Source organism: Protopterus annectens, chromosome 6.part0 (assembly GCF_019279795.1).
Source record: "Protopterus annectens isolate FY-2018-M chromosome 6.part0, PAN1.0, whole genome shotgun sequence".
Lineage (NCBI taxonomy): Eukaryota > Metazoa > Chordata > Ceratodontiformes > Protopteridae > Protopterus > Protopterus annectens.
The window spans coordinates 594737628-594752879 of record NC_056737.1 but is presented as its reverse complement, the minus strand read 5'-3'; the positions used below and the strand labels follow the sequence as shown (position 1 = coordinate 594752879).

At 43.3% G+C, this 15252-nt stretch overlaps 1 protein-coding gene across 1 annotated transcript in view; it reads right to left on the bottom strand.

Annotated features, from left to right (window-relative positions):
* TPP1 (tripeptidyl peptidase 1) overlaps window positions 1-15252 on the bottom strand; it is a 1081063-nt gene that overhangs the window by 165136 nt on the left and 900675 nt on the right. The gene's annotated exons all lie outside the window — the stretch shown is intronic.

Sequence of the window (15252 nt, the reverse complement as noted above, 5' to 3'; positions counted from 1 at the left end):
AGGCATCTTAATAGTCTTATCACATTCAGTCCTTCAAAGATTAACATTTATTTATTCACTACAGTTTTTGAAAGGGTTGCTCTTAATGGCAAATGTCCTTTTACACAGGAGACTATGTGAAGCAGACTGATACTGAATAGTTACCAATATGCAGATATTTCCACAGAGCAGTATGCACATACTTTGTCAGTAATATTTCTATATACATTAGAAAGTGAATTTCTTTACTGGTCATTCTCTAATCTACTTAAAATGTGTCTAGAAAGATAAAGCTTCATTTCAATATGAACTTGATCTAGACACTAAAGTTTAAATATACTTCAAAAGTGTCTGTAGTATGTTATTAATGTTTTATTTCTTTCTTATTCATTCAATTTTTATGTATGGAAACCTCAAAAATTAAGTGACAGAAGGTATTTTGTATTCTGGGAAAATAAGAGCAAGCTGTAACTTACGTTAAGTTTCAGTTCTATGTTTATTCACTTTCAAAGTGACGCATTCTACTTGATGTGCCAAGTTGTTAATCTGACTTTACAGGGAGAAAAGAGATATCTTTTTACTGCAAATATCTGCATCTTGAGTTGGACAGTGAGATATTATAGGTAGAGCAAACAGATACTTCTCCTATTTCTATACATTTCCCTCTCAGACATCACAGTGGAAAGTTTTATCTACAAGAAAATTGAACAAGACGATCTTTATAAGCATGAAAAACCCAAAGCCAACCTTTCTGTAGTAGTACAATGTAGTTTGTCAGTTTATGTGGTAAGGGGGTTACTCCAAGCACCACAAGGTCCTCGTGTATATCTGCTACAACAATGCAATGAACTTTTTGTAATCTCACAACCAATTTCCATTGTCATTTACTTAAAATAAGTATTAAAACCACTTCAAAATGTATAGAAATTTCAGTATTGTCACCAATAAGGAGGGCCACTGGAAAATTTTAAGATGGCTCTTTCTTCACGGGGGTATTTAAAGGATACTTGACCTAGTATTGTTCTTCCTTTCTATAAATTATATCTTGGAATCTACCTCATATCAACTGTAATACATACAGATGATACAGTGATTACCGAGGCCCTAAAATCTACACTAACTTTACAGAAACACTCTCCTTGAATTCACTCACCAGTAGCAATCTATAAACCTGCAAAAACTTACATTGATGCTTCTGAGAAGCCCACAGAAATTTCCCTTGGCTCATAACTTATCAATAATAGACCAAACTAGTACACCATTACCAGTTATATCACAAAAATTGTGCATAGGGATTATTCTTGATTATAATTTCTCTTTTCATTTTCATACAGAGGTTCAATCACAGAAGGTACTGTCCAATTCAAAATGTTTTCATTAACTGAGCAAGTCTGAGCTATTTCATTGGTTCAGGGCTCAGTCTGAGCTTTTTCATTGGTTTCTTTGTATTAGCTGCTTTGCACTTGTATTATACTTAAGGACCACATTTGAGCAGGGTAGTGCTTGTCTTAGAAAGGATCCAGAGACTTAGGCTCCAGAGAGGTAGACAATCAGCCTCTGCTCCTTTGATCATACTGAACCATCCAAGAGAACTACAAATGCTGGTTTCAATTTTACTACTGCATTTGTTAAACTTCATAGGTTCATAGGTTCATACTAGGCTATCTGCCCTAGGGCATTTATAAGCCTAGCCAGAATGTGTTTGTCTTTCGCCACCCATGGCCGGCCTTAGGCATAGGCCAACTAGGCGGCCGCCTAGGGCGCTGGTGTAGCAGGGGCACTTTTCCAGTATTTATTTGGTGTAGGTATACCAGGATGGGGGCACAGGTAATGTGTTGGGGGGCGCCGTGGAGCTGTTTTGCCTAGGGCACCAGTTGACCTAGGGACGCTCCTGTCGCCACCCGTTTTAAATTTATTTTGCTATGCCCTTTTTCAAGGTTAGTATACTGTGCCTCTGTCTAACAGTGACACAGAAGTGATACCCGGGGTAAACCTATGATCTCCCATCCACTCATCAAGATTCCTCTTGAAGAGAGTCAATGAGGGACTCTGCCTAACCTGGACTGGGATTTTATTCCAGAGTGAAGGGAGCCTCTGGGTTATGAATCTGTCCCTCCAGCATGTCCTATTTATTTCAGTGCTGAGGTTCAACTCTCGAGCGTGTAGCTCGATGGGATTTGGATTTTCTGAGGTGCAGCATGTCCATTAATTCCGGGTTGGACATGGCTTTATACGTCAGGCACAGATCGCCTCTGAACAGGCGGTATGCCACTGAGTAGAGCTGGAGTTTCTTTAACAGGGCAGCATATGGCATCTGTTTGAGCCCTTTGATCCTCTTGGTGAGGTACTTTTGGGGTCTTTCCAGTTGCTGCAGGTGTCTGGTAAGGTAGATCCCAAAAGGGGCATTGTACTCAATTATGGGCCTGATGAGGGATGAGTAAAGAGGCACAATGACCTCCCCTGATCTAGATGTGAATCCCTTCATGATTAGGTGGGCTATATAAAATGTTTTTCTAACCACTTTGGCCACGTGGTTGTCAAATGAGAGACTGCTATCAACTTGGGTCCCCAGGTCCCTAATTACTTCTTCTGTACTTAATGGATTACCACCTATGTGGTAATTTGTGGGCACTTTGTTTTTGCCAAAGGGAATGACTATACACTTTTTGGCATTTAGCTTGAGGCCATGGCTCTGGCACCAGTTGTCTGTTTCTATGAGGCCCTTTTGGAGGATGCTTGTGTCGGCTCGAGAGTCGATTATGGCGCCCAGTTTGCAGTCATCTGCGAACTTGGTCAGCCACAGACCTTCCATGTTGGCCTGTACCTCCGAGAAATATATACCGAACAAGAGAGGTCCCAGGACTGAGCCTTGTGGGACACCACTTGTAACTGGTTTGGAGTCTGACATGGCTCCAGCAATTCTAACCATGTGGGTTCTGTCCTTGAGCCAGTTTGCAATCCATCTAGTGACATAGGGGTTTATATTTAAGCTGGTGAGCTTATCTATAATGCCCGAGTGGGGTATTGTATTGAAGGCTTTTGCGAGGTCCAGGCAGGCTGTGTGGACCACCTTCCCCTCGTCAATGGCCTTGCTGACTGTTTCAAAGAAATCAACCAGGTTTAAGAGGCAGGATCTGCCCTTAACAAAGCCAAACTGGGTAGGATCCAGTGTTTGTAGGTCCTCAATATCTTTATTTATGAGGTCCATCATGATCCTTTCCATAGCTGAAATATTTGCTCAAATGCGGTCCTTAAGTATAATGCAACTTGACTGCATTTCACACCAACTGCTGCTTTTACTTACTTAAGAAAAGATCTGTTCTGCTGTTTTATTCTGTTGCTATATTTAATTTAAGAAAAAAAACTGTGCCGCCTTTTTACTCTGTTGCCTATTTAATTTAAGAAAAAAGTATTCTGCTTTAATTCTCTTGATGCTCTTCATGTTTCACTGTTGCAGTCATTACATTTGGGTTATCTGCTTGCAGTAGCCTTCAGTCGGCCTGATAACAAAGTCTTGGGTCCTGCGTCGGTTGCTGTCCCTTCTTCCATGACGTCAGGTCGTCAGAGGTATAAAACATGCAGCCGATGCCATTACATTAGTCTTTCTTGCCGTGCGGTGCCCAAAGCAGAAGCAGTTTGCAAGTGCCGGTCGCCCGACCCCTGAAATTTTCATTTTCGAGTTTCAGAACCGAAGTCTTCAACTAAAGCTAAGTACCCAGTTGGGGAAACTTTTTCTTGCTCCTTACCGATGTCAGTAAAAGTTAATAATTGCATTTCTTGTGGAAAGCAAATATTTCACAAAGATTTTCATTCGTACTGTATTCCTTGCCTAGGCCGTGACCACAACGTACCTTGCTGTTGGTTTTGTGCTTTATTTAAACAACGCATTATCCGTCATCAGTATATTTTCGTCTCTAAATATTTCGTTTCTCGGTTCAATTGTCCAGAAATGTCATCGGTAAGCCATCTGACTACCAGAATTCCGAAAAAATGCAAAGATAAAGACAGAGACAGGCCACCTAGGTCCAAAGCTGCCGACGATGCTTCTCCTAAGCCAGTCGCCAGTTCGCCGGTACTCAACGAGGTGCTTTTGCAGCCCCTGATACCCGCTACTTCTGATTCGCAGGCCTCTACTGAGACCCATTCGGAGACCGGTATGCCGGGAGATGCTTAAACTGTGGAACTTGTGGATGTCTCTACCTTGGATGGGTCTGGAGCCACTGTGCAGGCCCTGGCTTCTGAGGGTGTATTTAGGCCTACAGACTTGCATATTAAACCGATGCCTCCTTCTTCTTTAAGGCCTAAACCTCGAACCATGCCTAGAAAACCGATGCCCAGGCCGCATGCTCAGGCCTCTATGCCTAAAAAACAAATGATAAGAATGGCTGAAGATCTTATAACTTTAATCAGGGGAAGACAACCACCCTCATCTAAGAGACCTAGGAGTGAAACTAATTATGAATCTTCTGACAAGGATTCTGATTTTTCTGATTCTTCTGATGATCTGGATTTACCCTTATCTACTTATGAGGATTCTGATACAGAGGACTCTATTCTCTCTGCTTCCCCTCCAGAGGATTGTTCTTTTGGTGAAACCTTGCACACTCTAAGGGAGCATTTCCACTGGGAAAGCCAGGATTTTTCTGATTCGAAAAAGAGGCTTAGGGATTTCTTACTCTTGCCTCAGCATAGGCCTTTAGCTATACCTCCTGTACTAGACATTGTTGTTGATGCCTTTTTGGAATCTAGTTTAGCCCCTGATTCTTTGCCTTCTGCTCCCAGAAAACCTGACAGATATTACATGGTTCCTGATTATCACAAGCTTCTTTTTAAAAATCCTACTGCGGATCCAGAGACTATTTCACAGGGACCCATAGGCATTAAGGCCTCTACTGCCAAAAACCCTACCCCTTCTGATAGAGACTCAAGGGCACTGGATAGATGGGGTAAGAAGGTTTACACTTCTGCAACCTTGGCCATTAGGGCCTTAAACTGTCAGTTTCATATGTTAAAGTATCAACAACATATTATTGGATTGCTTAAACAGAAAATGATGTTGGTTCCTGACTGTGCTGAAAATAAGGAACTACAGGATTTAATGCATTCTACTGAACAGGTTGGAAAACATACTTTGCAATGTGGATTTGATTCTTTAGAGGCCTCTTGCAGGGCTGCTGTCACTGGGTCTGTACTCAGAAGGCATGCTTGGCTTAAGGAGCAATTTTTGCCTGATCATGTTAAAGCTAAACTGTTGGATGCTCCCTTAAATCAGGACTGCCTGTTTGGCAACAACGCTGAGGAAGTTCTTAAAATGATGGAAGATAAAGCTAAATCTATCCAAACTGTTAAAGATTTCTTACAAGTTCAGCCTCCAAGATTTAGTAGGCATTGGCCTTCTAAGAATTGGTCCTTTCCGGCTCCTTGCAGGCCTTCTCAATCCAAACCCAGACACAGCAGAAATCCCAGGTTTTAGTCCCAGGGTACGCACAAGACTAAGCAGTGGGGGGCTTCTGCTTCAAAATCTGGGAGTAGTAAGACTCCCCCCTATGGAAAACTGTCTCAATGACTTGTTTTTAAAACTTCCAATCACTTCTCAACTGAATGCTCCTTTAGGGGGAAAGATTGGTCTGCAGGCCAAAAACTGGGAACTCATTACCCAGGAGAAATGGGTTTTAAATATAGTGTCCCAGGGATACAGATTTCACTTCCACACATTACCAATGCCAAAAAGTTGGCCAGATCTACCCCCCCAAATCAGTGGGCAGAGGCTAAAAAGCAAATACTCTTTCTTTTAAACATAAAGGTTATTCAAACTGTAACACAAGAGGAAAAAGGACAAGGTTTCTACTCAAGACTTTTCCTGGTACCCAGAAAAGACAATTCATGGCATCCTATTCTGGACCCGTCTACTCTAAACACCTTTTTGGTGATTCCAAAATTCAAGATGCTGACTCTTCACCAGTTGCTTTCTATGCTAGGAAAAGATGCCTGGATGGTAACACTCGATTTAAAGGAAGCATACCTGCACATCCCAATCAGGGGAATCTTGCAGAAGATACCTACGCTGCAAAGCAGGCTACAATCACTACCAGTTCTCTGCATTGTCCTTTAGCTTATCTACTGCACCCAGGGTATTCACAAAGTGCCTAGCCCCAGTCATCGCATTTTGCAGGCAAAGACATATTCAAATATACCCATACCTGGACGATTGTTTAATTCAGGCAGAAAGCCAGGACATACTTTTGAATCATCTGGCTTTTGTACAAAGGTGCTAACTTGTCTGCAGCACCATAAACGAAAAGAAATTACACCTGGTACCCTGTCAACAAATCATATTCCTGGGAGCAAGCCTGAATACAACTTTCCAGATGGCTTTCCTCATGCCAGAGAAACACATTCATTTGACAACCTACTTCAAACAAGTGGCCACAAAAACCCTACTATCTGCAAGGCAAATACTACAAGCCTTGGGGTTCATGGCCTCCTGCATTCTTCTAATTCCATATGCAAGACTGCATATGAGGAAACTACAATGGTATCTAAAAAGCCTATGGTGTCAACATTCTCAGGATCTAGAAGCAATGAATCCTATCATACCTTGCCTATGCCTAGAGTTTCTTTGGTGGGCAGAGGCCTGCCACCAAAACAAGGGACTACCATTCACACCACCCCCGCCACTCAAACCCTAACAACAGACACATCAGATTATGCATGGGGGCTCACCCAGCAGGGAAGTGCATTCAGGGCAAATGGAACCCAAGTCAAATGCACTTGAATATCAATCAAAAAGAAATGTTAACTGTACAGAATGCTCTGACAGCCATCACTGACCACATTCTTCCAGGACAATTAATGGTAAAGACGGATAACACCACTGTTATGTGGTACATAAACAAGCAGGGGGGTACACATTCTTACCCCCTATGCAGACTAGTCATGGCATTGTGGAACATAGCCCTGAGCTACCAAGTGCATCTACAAGCTCAATTCCTGCTAGGGAAACTAAATACACTGGCAGATGAACTAAGCAGAAACTTCTTGGACCCACACGAGTGGAAGCTGTAGCCAAGGATTTTCAACATGTTGACAAGCAAATGGGGGAGCCCAGATATATACCTGTTTGCCTCCCCCCAGAACTATCAATTGAACAAATTTTGCACACGGACTCCCCACAAACAAGCTTGGAAAGTGGATGCTCTGTCCTTCAGCTGGAAAAACCTATCAGTTTATGCCTTTCCTCCTCTGCCTCTGCTCTCCAAAGTACTACTAAAGATCACACAAGACAAACCAAGGACGATTTTGATTGCACCAGACTGGCCATGCCAACACTGGTACCCCCTCTTGCGCAGTGTGTCACTGTTAGCCCCATGGCACCTGCCTCAGACTCCTAGCCTATTGTCTCAGCAGGAGAATCAGATTCTGCACCCTCAGCTTCATACACAGAACCTAGCAGCCTGGCTAATTACCTAATCTCTCCTTTACTATCCCTCAGTAAACCAGTGATGGATATCCTTTTAGAGGCAAGGAGGCCTAGTACTAGAAAATCTTATGCTGAAAACTGGAAAAGATTCTGTGCCTGGAACCAGTCTCAAGGGATGAGCACAGCAGTGCCCAGTTTACCTCAGATTTTATAATACTTAACTGAGATGCTTCACAAGGGCCTGTCTTTCTCCTCCATCAAAATTCACGCCTCAGCCATTTCAGCTCAATATAACACAGAACCTCCCCTCTTCTCTCATCCACTGCTTAAGCAGTTCCTCAGAGGGGCCAAAAATCTACTACCACCCAGAAGAGCTCCAACTCCAGCCTGGGACCTTACCTTCGTATTGGAAAAGCTCACCCTTCCTCCTTTCGAGCCAGCTGCCACTGTAGATTTAAAATTCCTCTCTTGGAAAACAGCTTTCCTTTTAACAATCAATTCAGCAAGAAGGGTATCTGAATTACAGGCCTTCATGGCAGTGGAGCCTTTAATCATCTTTCATGCGGACAGGGTGTCCCTAAGGATCAATTCCTCCTTCATGCCCAAGGTGGTATCCAGTGTGGCCCTTAATCAGTCCATTCATTTGTCAACCTTCTTTCCTAACCCACAGAACAAAGGGGAATGGATACTGCACTCCTTAGACGTGCACATACAACTTAGATTCTACTTGGACAGGACTAAACCTCAAAGGAAATCTGATCAACTGCTGGTGGTATTTGCTACAGGGGCAGAGGGGAAGGCTATTTCAAAGCAAACCATTTCCAAATGGATAGGCCATTGCATTCATTTCTGTTACAAGCACCATGGAAAACCTATCCCACAGGGGAACAGACCCCACTCAACCAGGGCTGCATCTACCTCTACAGCTTTTCTTAGAAGCATCCCTACCAGGGACATCCTAGAAATTCCTACCTGGAGTTCAGTACATACTTTCACCAAGCATTACCATCTGCCAATTTTCTCTAAATCCAGAGCTCGTTTTGCCATTGCAGTCTTGCAGGGCCTTATAGCTGGTCCTAATGCTATCTAAATTCCTCCTCCCATTCTTAGCTTTGGGAATTTACCCAAATGTGGTGACTGCAACAGTGAAACATGAAGAACATAGTACAGCTGTGTACACTTACCATAAATGTAGATGTTCGAGTGTATTCACTGTTGCAGTCCTGGTTACCCTCCCTCCAGTCCCCTTTCTTCTTTTGGCTATAACTCTACAATACTTTACTATGCTCAAAAGCTTTTTGGTGTATTTGCTTTTTTGTTGGAGGTATAACCTTGCATATTTATAGATTTAATTGCTTCCCATTAGGGGGGCACCTGACATCTGGGGCAAGAAAAACTGATGTAATGGCGTCGGCTGCATGTTTTATACCCCTGATGACCTGACGTCATGGAAGAAGGGACAGCAATCAATGCAGGACCCAAGACTTTGTTAATCAGGCCAACTGAGGGCTACTACAAGCAGATAACCCAAATGTGATGACTGCAACAGTGAATACACTTGAGCATCTACATTTATGGTAAGTGTACACAACTGTACTTTCAAAACTACTCATGTACTAACTCCTTAGCGCAACGCTTTCTGGAATTCATAAACTCCAATGCCCTAGATCAACTTATCCACACCCCCACCAAGGGCAACAATATCCTAGACCTAGTCTTTACTAACATGAGTGACCGGTGTTCCACACCTGAAGTCAACTCCTCGTTGGTCCGATCCGACCATAAGCTAATCACCCTTGATATTCACATCCCACCCCCCATTAAGGAAACCACTGTAAGAAATTTCTCCAAAGCCAACTTCATGCTTCTTAAGACTGAAGTAGTGAACTTCATGACACCCATGCAGATGGACAATACAGTTACAACTGCTGAATCCTACACAAATGCACTCTATAAGCACCTACATGAGTGCATGGATTGTGCTATCCCAAACAGAACCAAGACGCTATCCTCCAAAAAAAGGAAGCCAATCTGGTGGTCCCCTGCCATAAACAAACTGTACAACAGAAGGAAGAAACTGTTGCAAAAGAGAGTAAAATCCCATGAGTGGAGGAGCTCCCTGGTCAGCCTCAGTAAGAAGCTGAGATCCCTTATAAGATCCTCCAAAGCTAGCTACGAAAATAAAATTGCCACTAATTCTAAGGACAACCACAAAGCATTCTATAGCTATGTCAAGAATCTCAATGGCAACACCCAGATCTGCTCTGAGTTACAGCACAAAGGCATGAAAATTACAAAACCAACTGATATAGCCAACATCCTGGCAGATAGGTTCAGTGCTAACTTTACCCCCCCCCCTCACCCCCTAAGGGGCCCATATCTATACAGGAAGAATGCAGAGTCCCTGTAATCACAACTACGCAGGTGAAAGCTGCACTCTCTAAAGCCAAAAACAAAGCATCCATGGGACCGGACAACATCCCAGGCTGCGTTTTACACGAACTTCAGAATGAACTGGCTCCCCACTTAAGCACCATGTTCAATAATAGCCTCGCATAAGGCTTTGTGCCCACTGAATGGTGCACAGCAACAGTTATCCCACTCCACAAAGGGGGAGCCACCACTGATCCTGGGAACTATAGACCTATTAGCCTGATGAGCCTGGTCTGCAAAGCCATGGAACATATCATCATGGAACTCATAAACAAAGACACTGGTAACTTCCAAACTCTGGATCCCACCCAGTTCGGATTTGTGAAAGGCAGATCATGCCTCCTAAACCTGATTGACTTCTTTGAGGCAGTCACCAAAGCTGTAGATGAGGGTAAAGTGGTTCACACAGCCTATCCTGACCTCGCCAAGGCTTTCAACACCATTCCCCATTCTGGAATTATAGCTAAACTCAATAAACTAGGCATAAATCCCTACGTCACAGGATGGGTTGCCAACTGGCTCACTGACAGAACCCACACTGTAAATGTTGCAGACTCCAAATCTGACCTCAAACCAGTGACAAGTGGAGTACCACAGGGTTCCATCCTGGGACCGTTCCTGTTTGGTATCTACTTCTCTGAAGTACAGGCTAACACAGAAGGCCTCTGGCTAACGAAGTTCGCAGATGACTGCAAACTAGGAGCCATAGTCAAGTCCCCAAATGATGTGAACATCCTACAGAAGGGCCTCTCTGAGACAGATGCCTGGTGTCAGAGCCATGGCCTTAAGCTCAATGCCAAAAAGTGCAGTGTCATCCCCTTTGGTAAAAACTCTGTACCCATGAACTACCACATAGGCAGCAATCTACTTAACACCGAATGCGTGATAAGAGACCTTGGGACCCAGGTGGACAGTAGTCTCTCCTTTGATAGTCACATCGCCACAGTAGTCAGAAGTCCTTCTATGTGACACACCTCATCATAAAAGGGTTCTCGTCCAGGAAAGAAGAGGTCATCGCTACCCTCTACTCATCACTCATTAGACCCATTATAGAGTACAACGCCCCTTTTGGAATGTACCTCACAAGACATCTGCAGCAGCTGGAAAGGCCACAGAAGTACCTCACAAAGAGGATTACTGGACTCAAACATATGCCCTACACTGACCGCCTCAAAAAACTCCAGCTTTACTCCGTAGCATATCGCCTACTCAGAGGTGATCTCTGCCTAACATATAAAGCTATGTCAAACCCAGAGCTGTTGGACATGCTACACCTAAAGAAATCCCAATCCCTCCGAGCTACACGCTCTAGAGACCTAAACCTTGTCACCACAATAAACAGGACATGCTGGAGGGATAGATTCCTATCCCAGAGACTTCCCATACTCTGGAACAGGCTACCCATCTATGTCAAGCAAAGTTCTTCATTAGCACTCTTCAAGAAAAGTCTTGATGAGTGGATAGGAAATAGGAAATACACCCCGGGGATCACTTGTGTGTCTCTGCTCATCAGTGGCACAGGAAAATAACTTTCTTGGGTGGCGTAAGCCAGGGAACCTTGTTGGCTAGGCTTGCATAGGCCCTTGGCCTAGTACCTACCTATGAACCTATGAACTTCTGTTGGCCATAGTACAGATTGGATTCATACCAGCTGAATCCAGTTCTGTTTGAGGATTGAGCACTAAATTTCAGGCCATCTTCTTTTGGAGAAACCCCTCCATAACCTCATGAAAGGAGTGTACAGTAGGACTATCTAAGCGAAAGTTACTGGTACAGGGCTCAGTTTGAGCTAATTAATTGGTTCAGGGCTCAGTTTGATTTTTTTTCATTGGTTTCTTTGTATTACAATAGCTGCTTTGCTCTTGTTTGTGCATAGCACACCATCACCCACCACCATGCAGAAGGAGGTAACTCTTGGCGGTTATAGACGCAAAAGCACCAATAGATGTATTTACCAATAGATGTATTTACCCTTAGAAGTGGCTGCTGTCTAGCACAGCAATTCCTAAACAATTCTCAGCTGTTCAGTGAACCACACAGCAGTGATTTTACCTCTTACCTATCAACATCAGACCCTACAGATCCCCTTTTTGTGTAGACCTCCTACTGTACACCCCATAGGCTAGTCCCCCTAAAATAGCCTCCAAAACACAAACATGCTACACCTAATACTACACCCAAAGGACCCGATACACATAAAATTACTAGCACCAGTGTCTCACCAAATAAGCCCTTAAGGCAATGCATATCCAAATGTTTTAGTTATAGGTGACACTACAGTGAGACATACAGACACCCCACTCACCAGGTTAAATAAGGAGAAGGTTATGATCAACTGTGTGTCTGGTGTAAGGATTCATCAGATCACACATGCACTCAAGACTCTCAACAACAAGTACCGTTATGACTCCGTTGTAGTTCATGTTGGTGTGAATGACTTGAGACATACCTCTCTGGACTATATGAAGAGAGACATGATTGAGCTCTCTGAATATGTGTCCCAAGCAGGTATGTACCTAGCTTTGAGCAGCATTTTACTCTCGCCTGGGATGATGCCACAATATAAACAAAAATGATTTACATCAATAATTGGCTTAGCTTCTGGTGTCATTCTAAGGGGATCCAGTTCCTGTCAGCCTGGGATGACATAGTGGCCAGACCACGCTGCTTTTCCAGAGATGGACTTCACCTGGTACCTCCATGCTTTTGGTTGCTGGTTACAGCACTTGCCTCCTCCATACTGCATTTTTTAGGCAACGTCACAAAAACAAAATTTCTGATGTGAAAATATCAAACACAAAGAAAATAAGGGTCGTGCTGCTTAATGCTAGTAGTTTAAATCAGAAACTGCACTCTCTGGAATCACTCCTCTCCCTGGAAGATATTGACATCTGTGCAGTCACAGAAACCTGGTTCAAGGCCACAAAAAGTACCCCAGCCTTGCAAGGCTACAATGTTTTCTATGTTTTCAGACCACAAATTGAAGGTTTGAGAACCAATAGAGGTGGAGTATCTATCTTCATTAAAGATAATTATGCCTCTAGACTGGTTAGACACAATAACTCTTTGGAGTTATTTCAAGTCCAGATTACTGTGGGTAAGATCGGCCTTCATATATATATCATCATCAGTTACAAGTCCCCTTCTGTGACCCAAGTAGCTCACATAGCTTATGCAGGTCTAGTTGGGACAATCAAAGTACAACCTAACACCCTAGTCATGGGTGATTTCAACTACCCCTTCATTGGTAATCTTATAAGAGCCCAAACTCACTCGCACAAAAGTTCATGGACTTTGTTAACTCAAATTCCCTGGAACAAATATTGCACCACACAACAAAGGACTCTCATATTCTAGACCTGGTCCTCACCAATATAAGTGACAGATGCAATGCCTCAAGTGTATGGCCCGCACTGGTTAAATCTGACAATAAATCAGTCATTCCTAAAGTAGCAATAACACCAGAACCCCCCCCCAAAGGAGAAGTCAGGCTAAAAAGCTTCACCAAAGTTAAGTATACCCTCCTAAGGGATGGTATAACAGATTTCCAAGCGCCAGTTTCCACAAATGGCATTGATGGCTATAGTAAAGTATACACTGATGGCCTGTATAAACATCTACAAAAATATATAGGCACAACTGTGCCCGACAGGAATAAAGCGAGATCCTCAAGAAAAAACAAACCATCCTGGTGAACGTCTAGCATTAACAGATTATACAATAAGTGAAAGAAGCTGTTGTCTAAAAATACAAAAGTGAGAAACCAGAATTGGAAGAGCACCCTCCTCTGCCTAAACAAGCAAATAAGATAACTCATAAAACCCTCAAAGAGCAACTATGAGGAAAAATTTAGCAACCATAGTCAAGGATAACCATAAGGCCTTTTCAGCTACGTTTGCAAACTAAAAGATAGGACTCAGATGTATGCTGAAATAATTGCGGATGGTATCTCACACACTGACCCAGCAGAAATTGCATACCTGCTAGTAGATAGGTTTGGTGAAAATTTCACCCCCTATCCCCCCAAGCATACCACAAACCATGTATTCAAAATCACTCCTCTCTGCATCTCCAAAGAGCAAGTCATCAGTGTTCTATCCAAGACTAAGAACACAGCCTTCATGGGACCAGATGACATTCCGGGCTGTGTTCTTAATGTTCTTAAACAACAGCTAGCTACTCCTCTAGGCACCCTATTCAACCACAGCCTGAGTACTGGCTTTATCCCCACTGAATGGAAAACAGTGACTGTTATCCCCCTCCACAAGGGCAGCTAGTCAACAGACCCAGGTAACTACAGACCCATAAGTTTAACCAGCCTCTTCTCATGGATCTCATAAATAAGGCTATAGGTGATCTCCATATCCTAGATCCATCCCAGTTTGGTTTTGTCAAGGGTAGGTCATGCCTGCTAAACCTGGTGGACTTCTTCGAGAATGTGACCATAGCCATAGACAAAAGCAAAGCAGTGCACACAGCCTATCATGACTTGGATAAGGCCTTCGATACAATCCCACAACTCCTATGTTGTCAGGTGGTTCGCAAACTGGCTCACAGATCTACAACACTTAGTCAAAGTGGGAGACTTAACCTTTACCAGCAGACCTGTCACCAGTGGGGTCCCACAAGGGTCAATGCTGGGCGCCCTCTTGTTTGGCATGTATTTCTCTGAAGTCCAGGCAAAAATGGAGGGGCTGTGGCTAACTAAGTCTGCAGATGACTGTAAATTAGGTGCTATCATTGAATCCCCTAGCAATGTCAGCATTCTTCAAAAGGGGCTTACACAGACCAAAGATTGGTGCAAAAGTCATTTTCTTAAACTAAATGCTAAAAAATGCATCATCACTCCCTTCTGTAAAAACAATGTCCCTGCTGATTATAAAATAAACAATAATGCCCTAGGTACCAATTTTGTAGTGAGAGACCTTGGAATACAAGTTGACTGTGACCTCAACTTCGACCATCATGTGTCTACTGTGGTGAGCAAGATGTTCTACGTCACTGACATGATTAGCAAAGGCATTGCCTCAAGAGCAAAAGAGGTTATAAGTCCCCTGTACTCATCCCTCATCCGGACTATTACTGAATATAATGCTCCCTTTGGTATGTACTGTACCAAACACCTGCAGTAGCTTAAGAGACCTCAAAGATTTCTAACTAAGAAAATTCAGGATCTCCAGCACGTCTTGAGCGGACAGATTGAAGTCACTGCCACTGTAGTCAGTAGCATATACGTACTTGGAGGCAACTTGTGTCTGGTTTACACAGCTTTCTCTGACCCAAATCTAATGAAAATGCTGCAGATTCGTAAATCAAATGGGACTACAGTCACCCATTCCAGGGACATCATTCTAGCCTGTGATATAAATAGGACCTGCTGGAGAGACAGATACATCTCTCAGAGGTTGCACTCCTCTGGA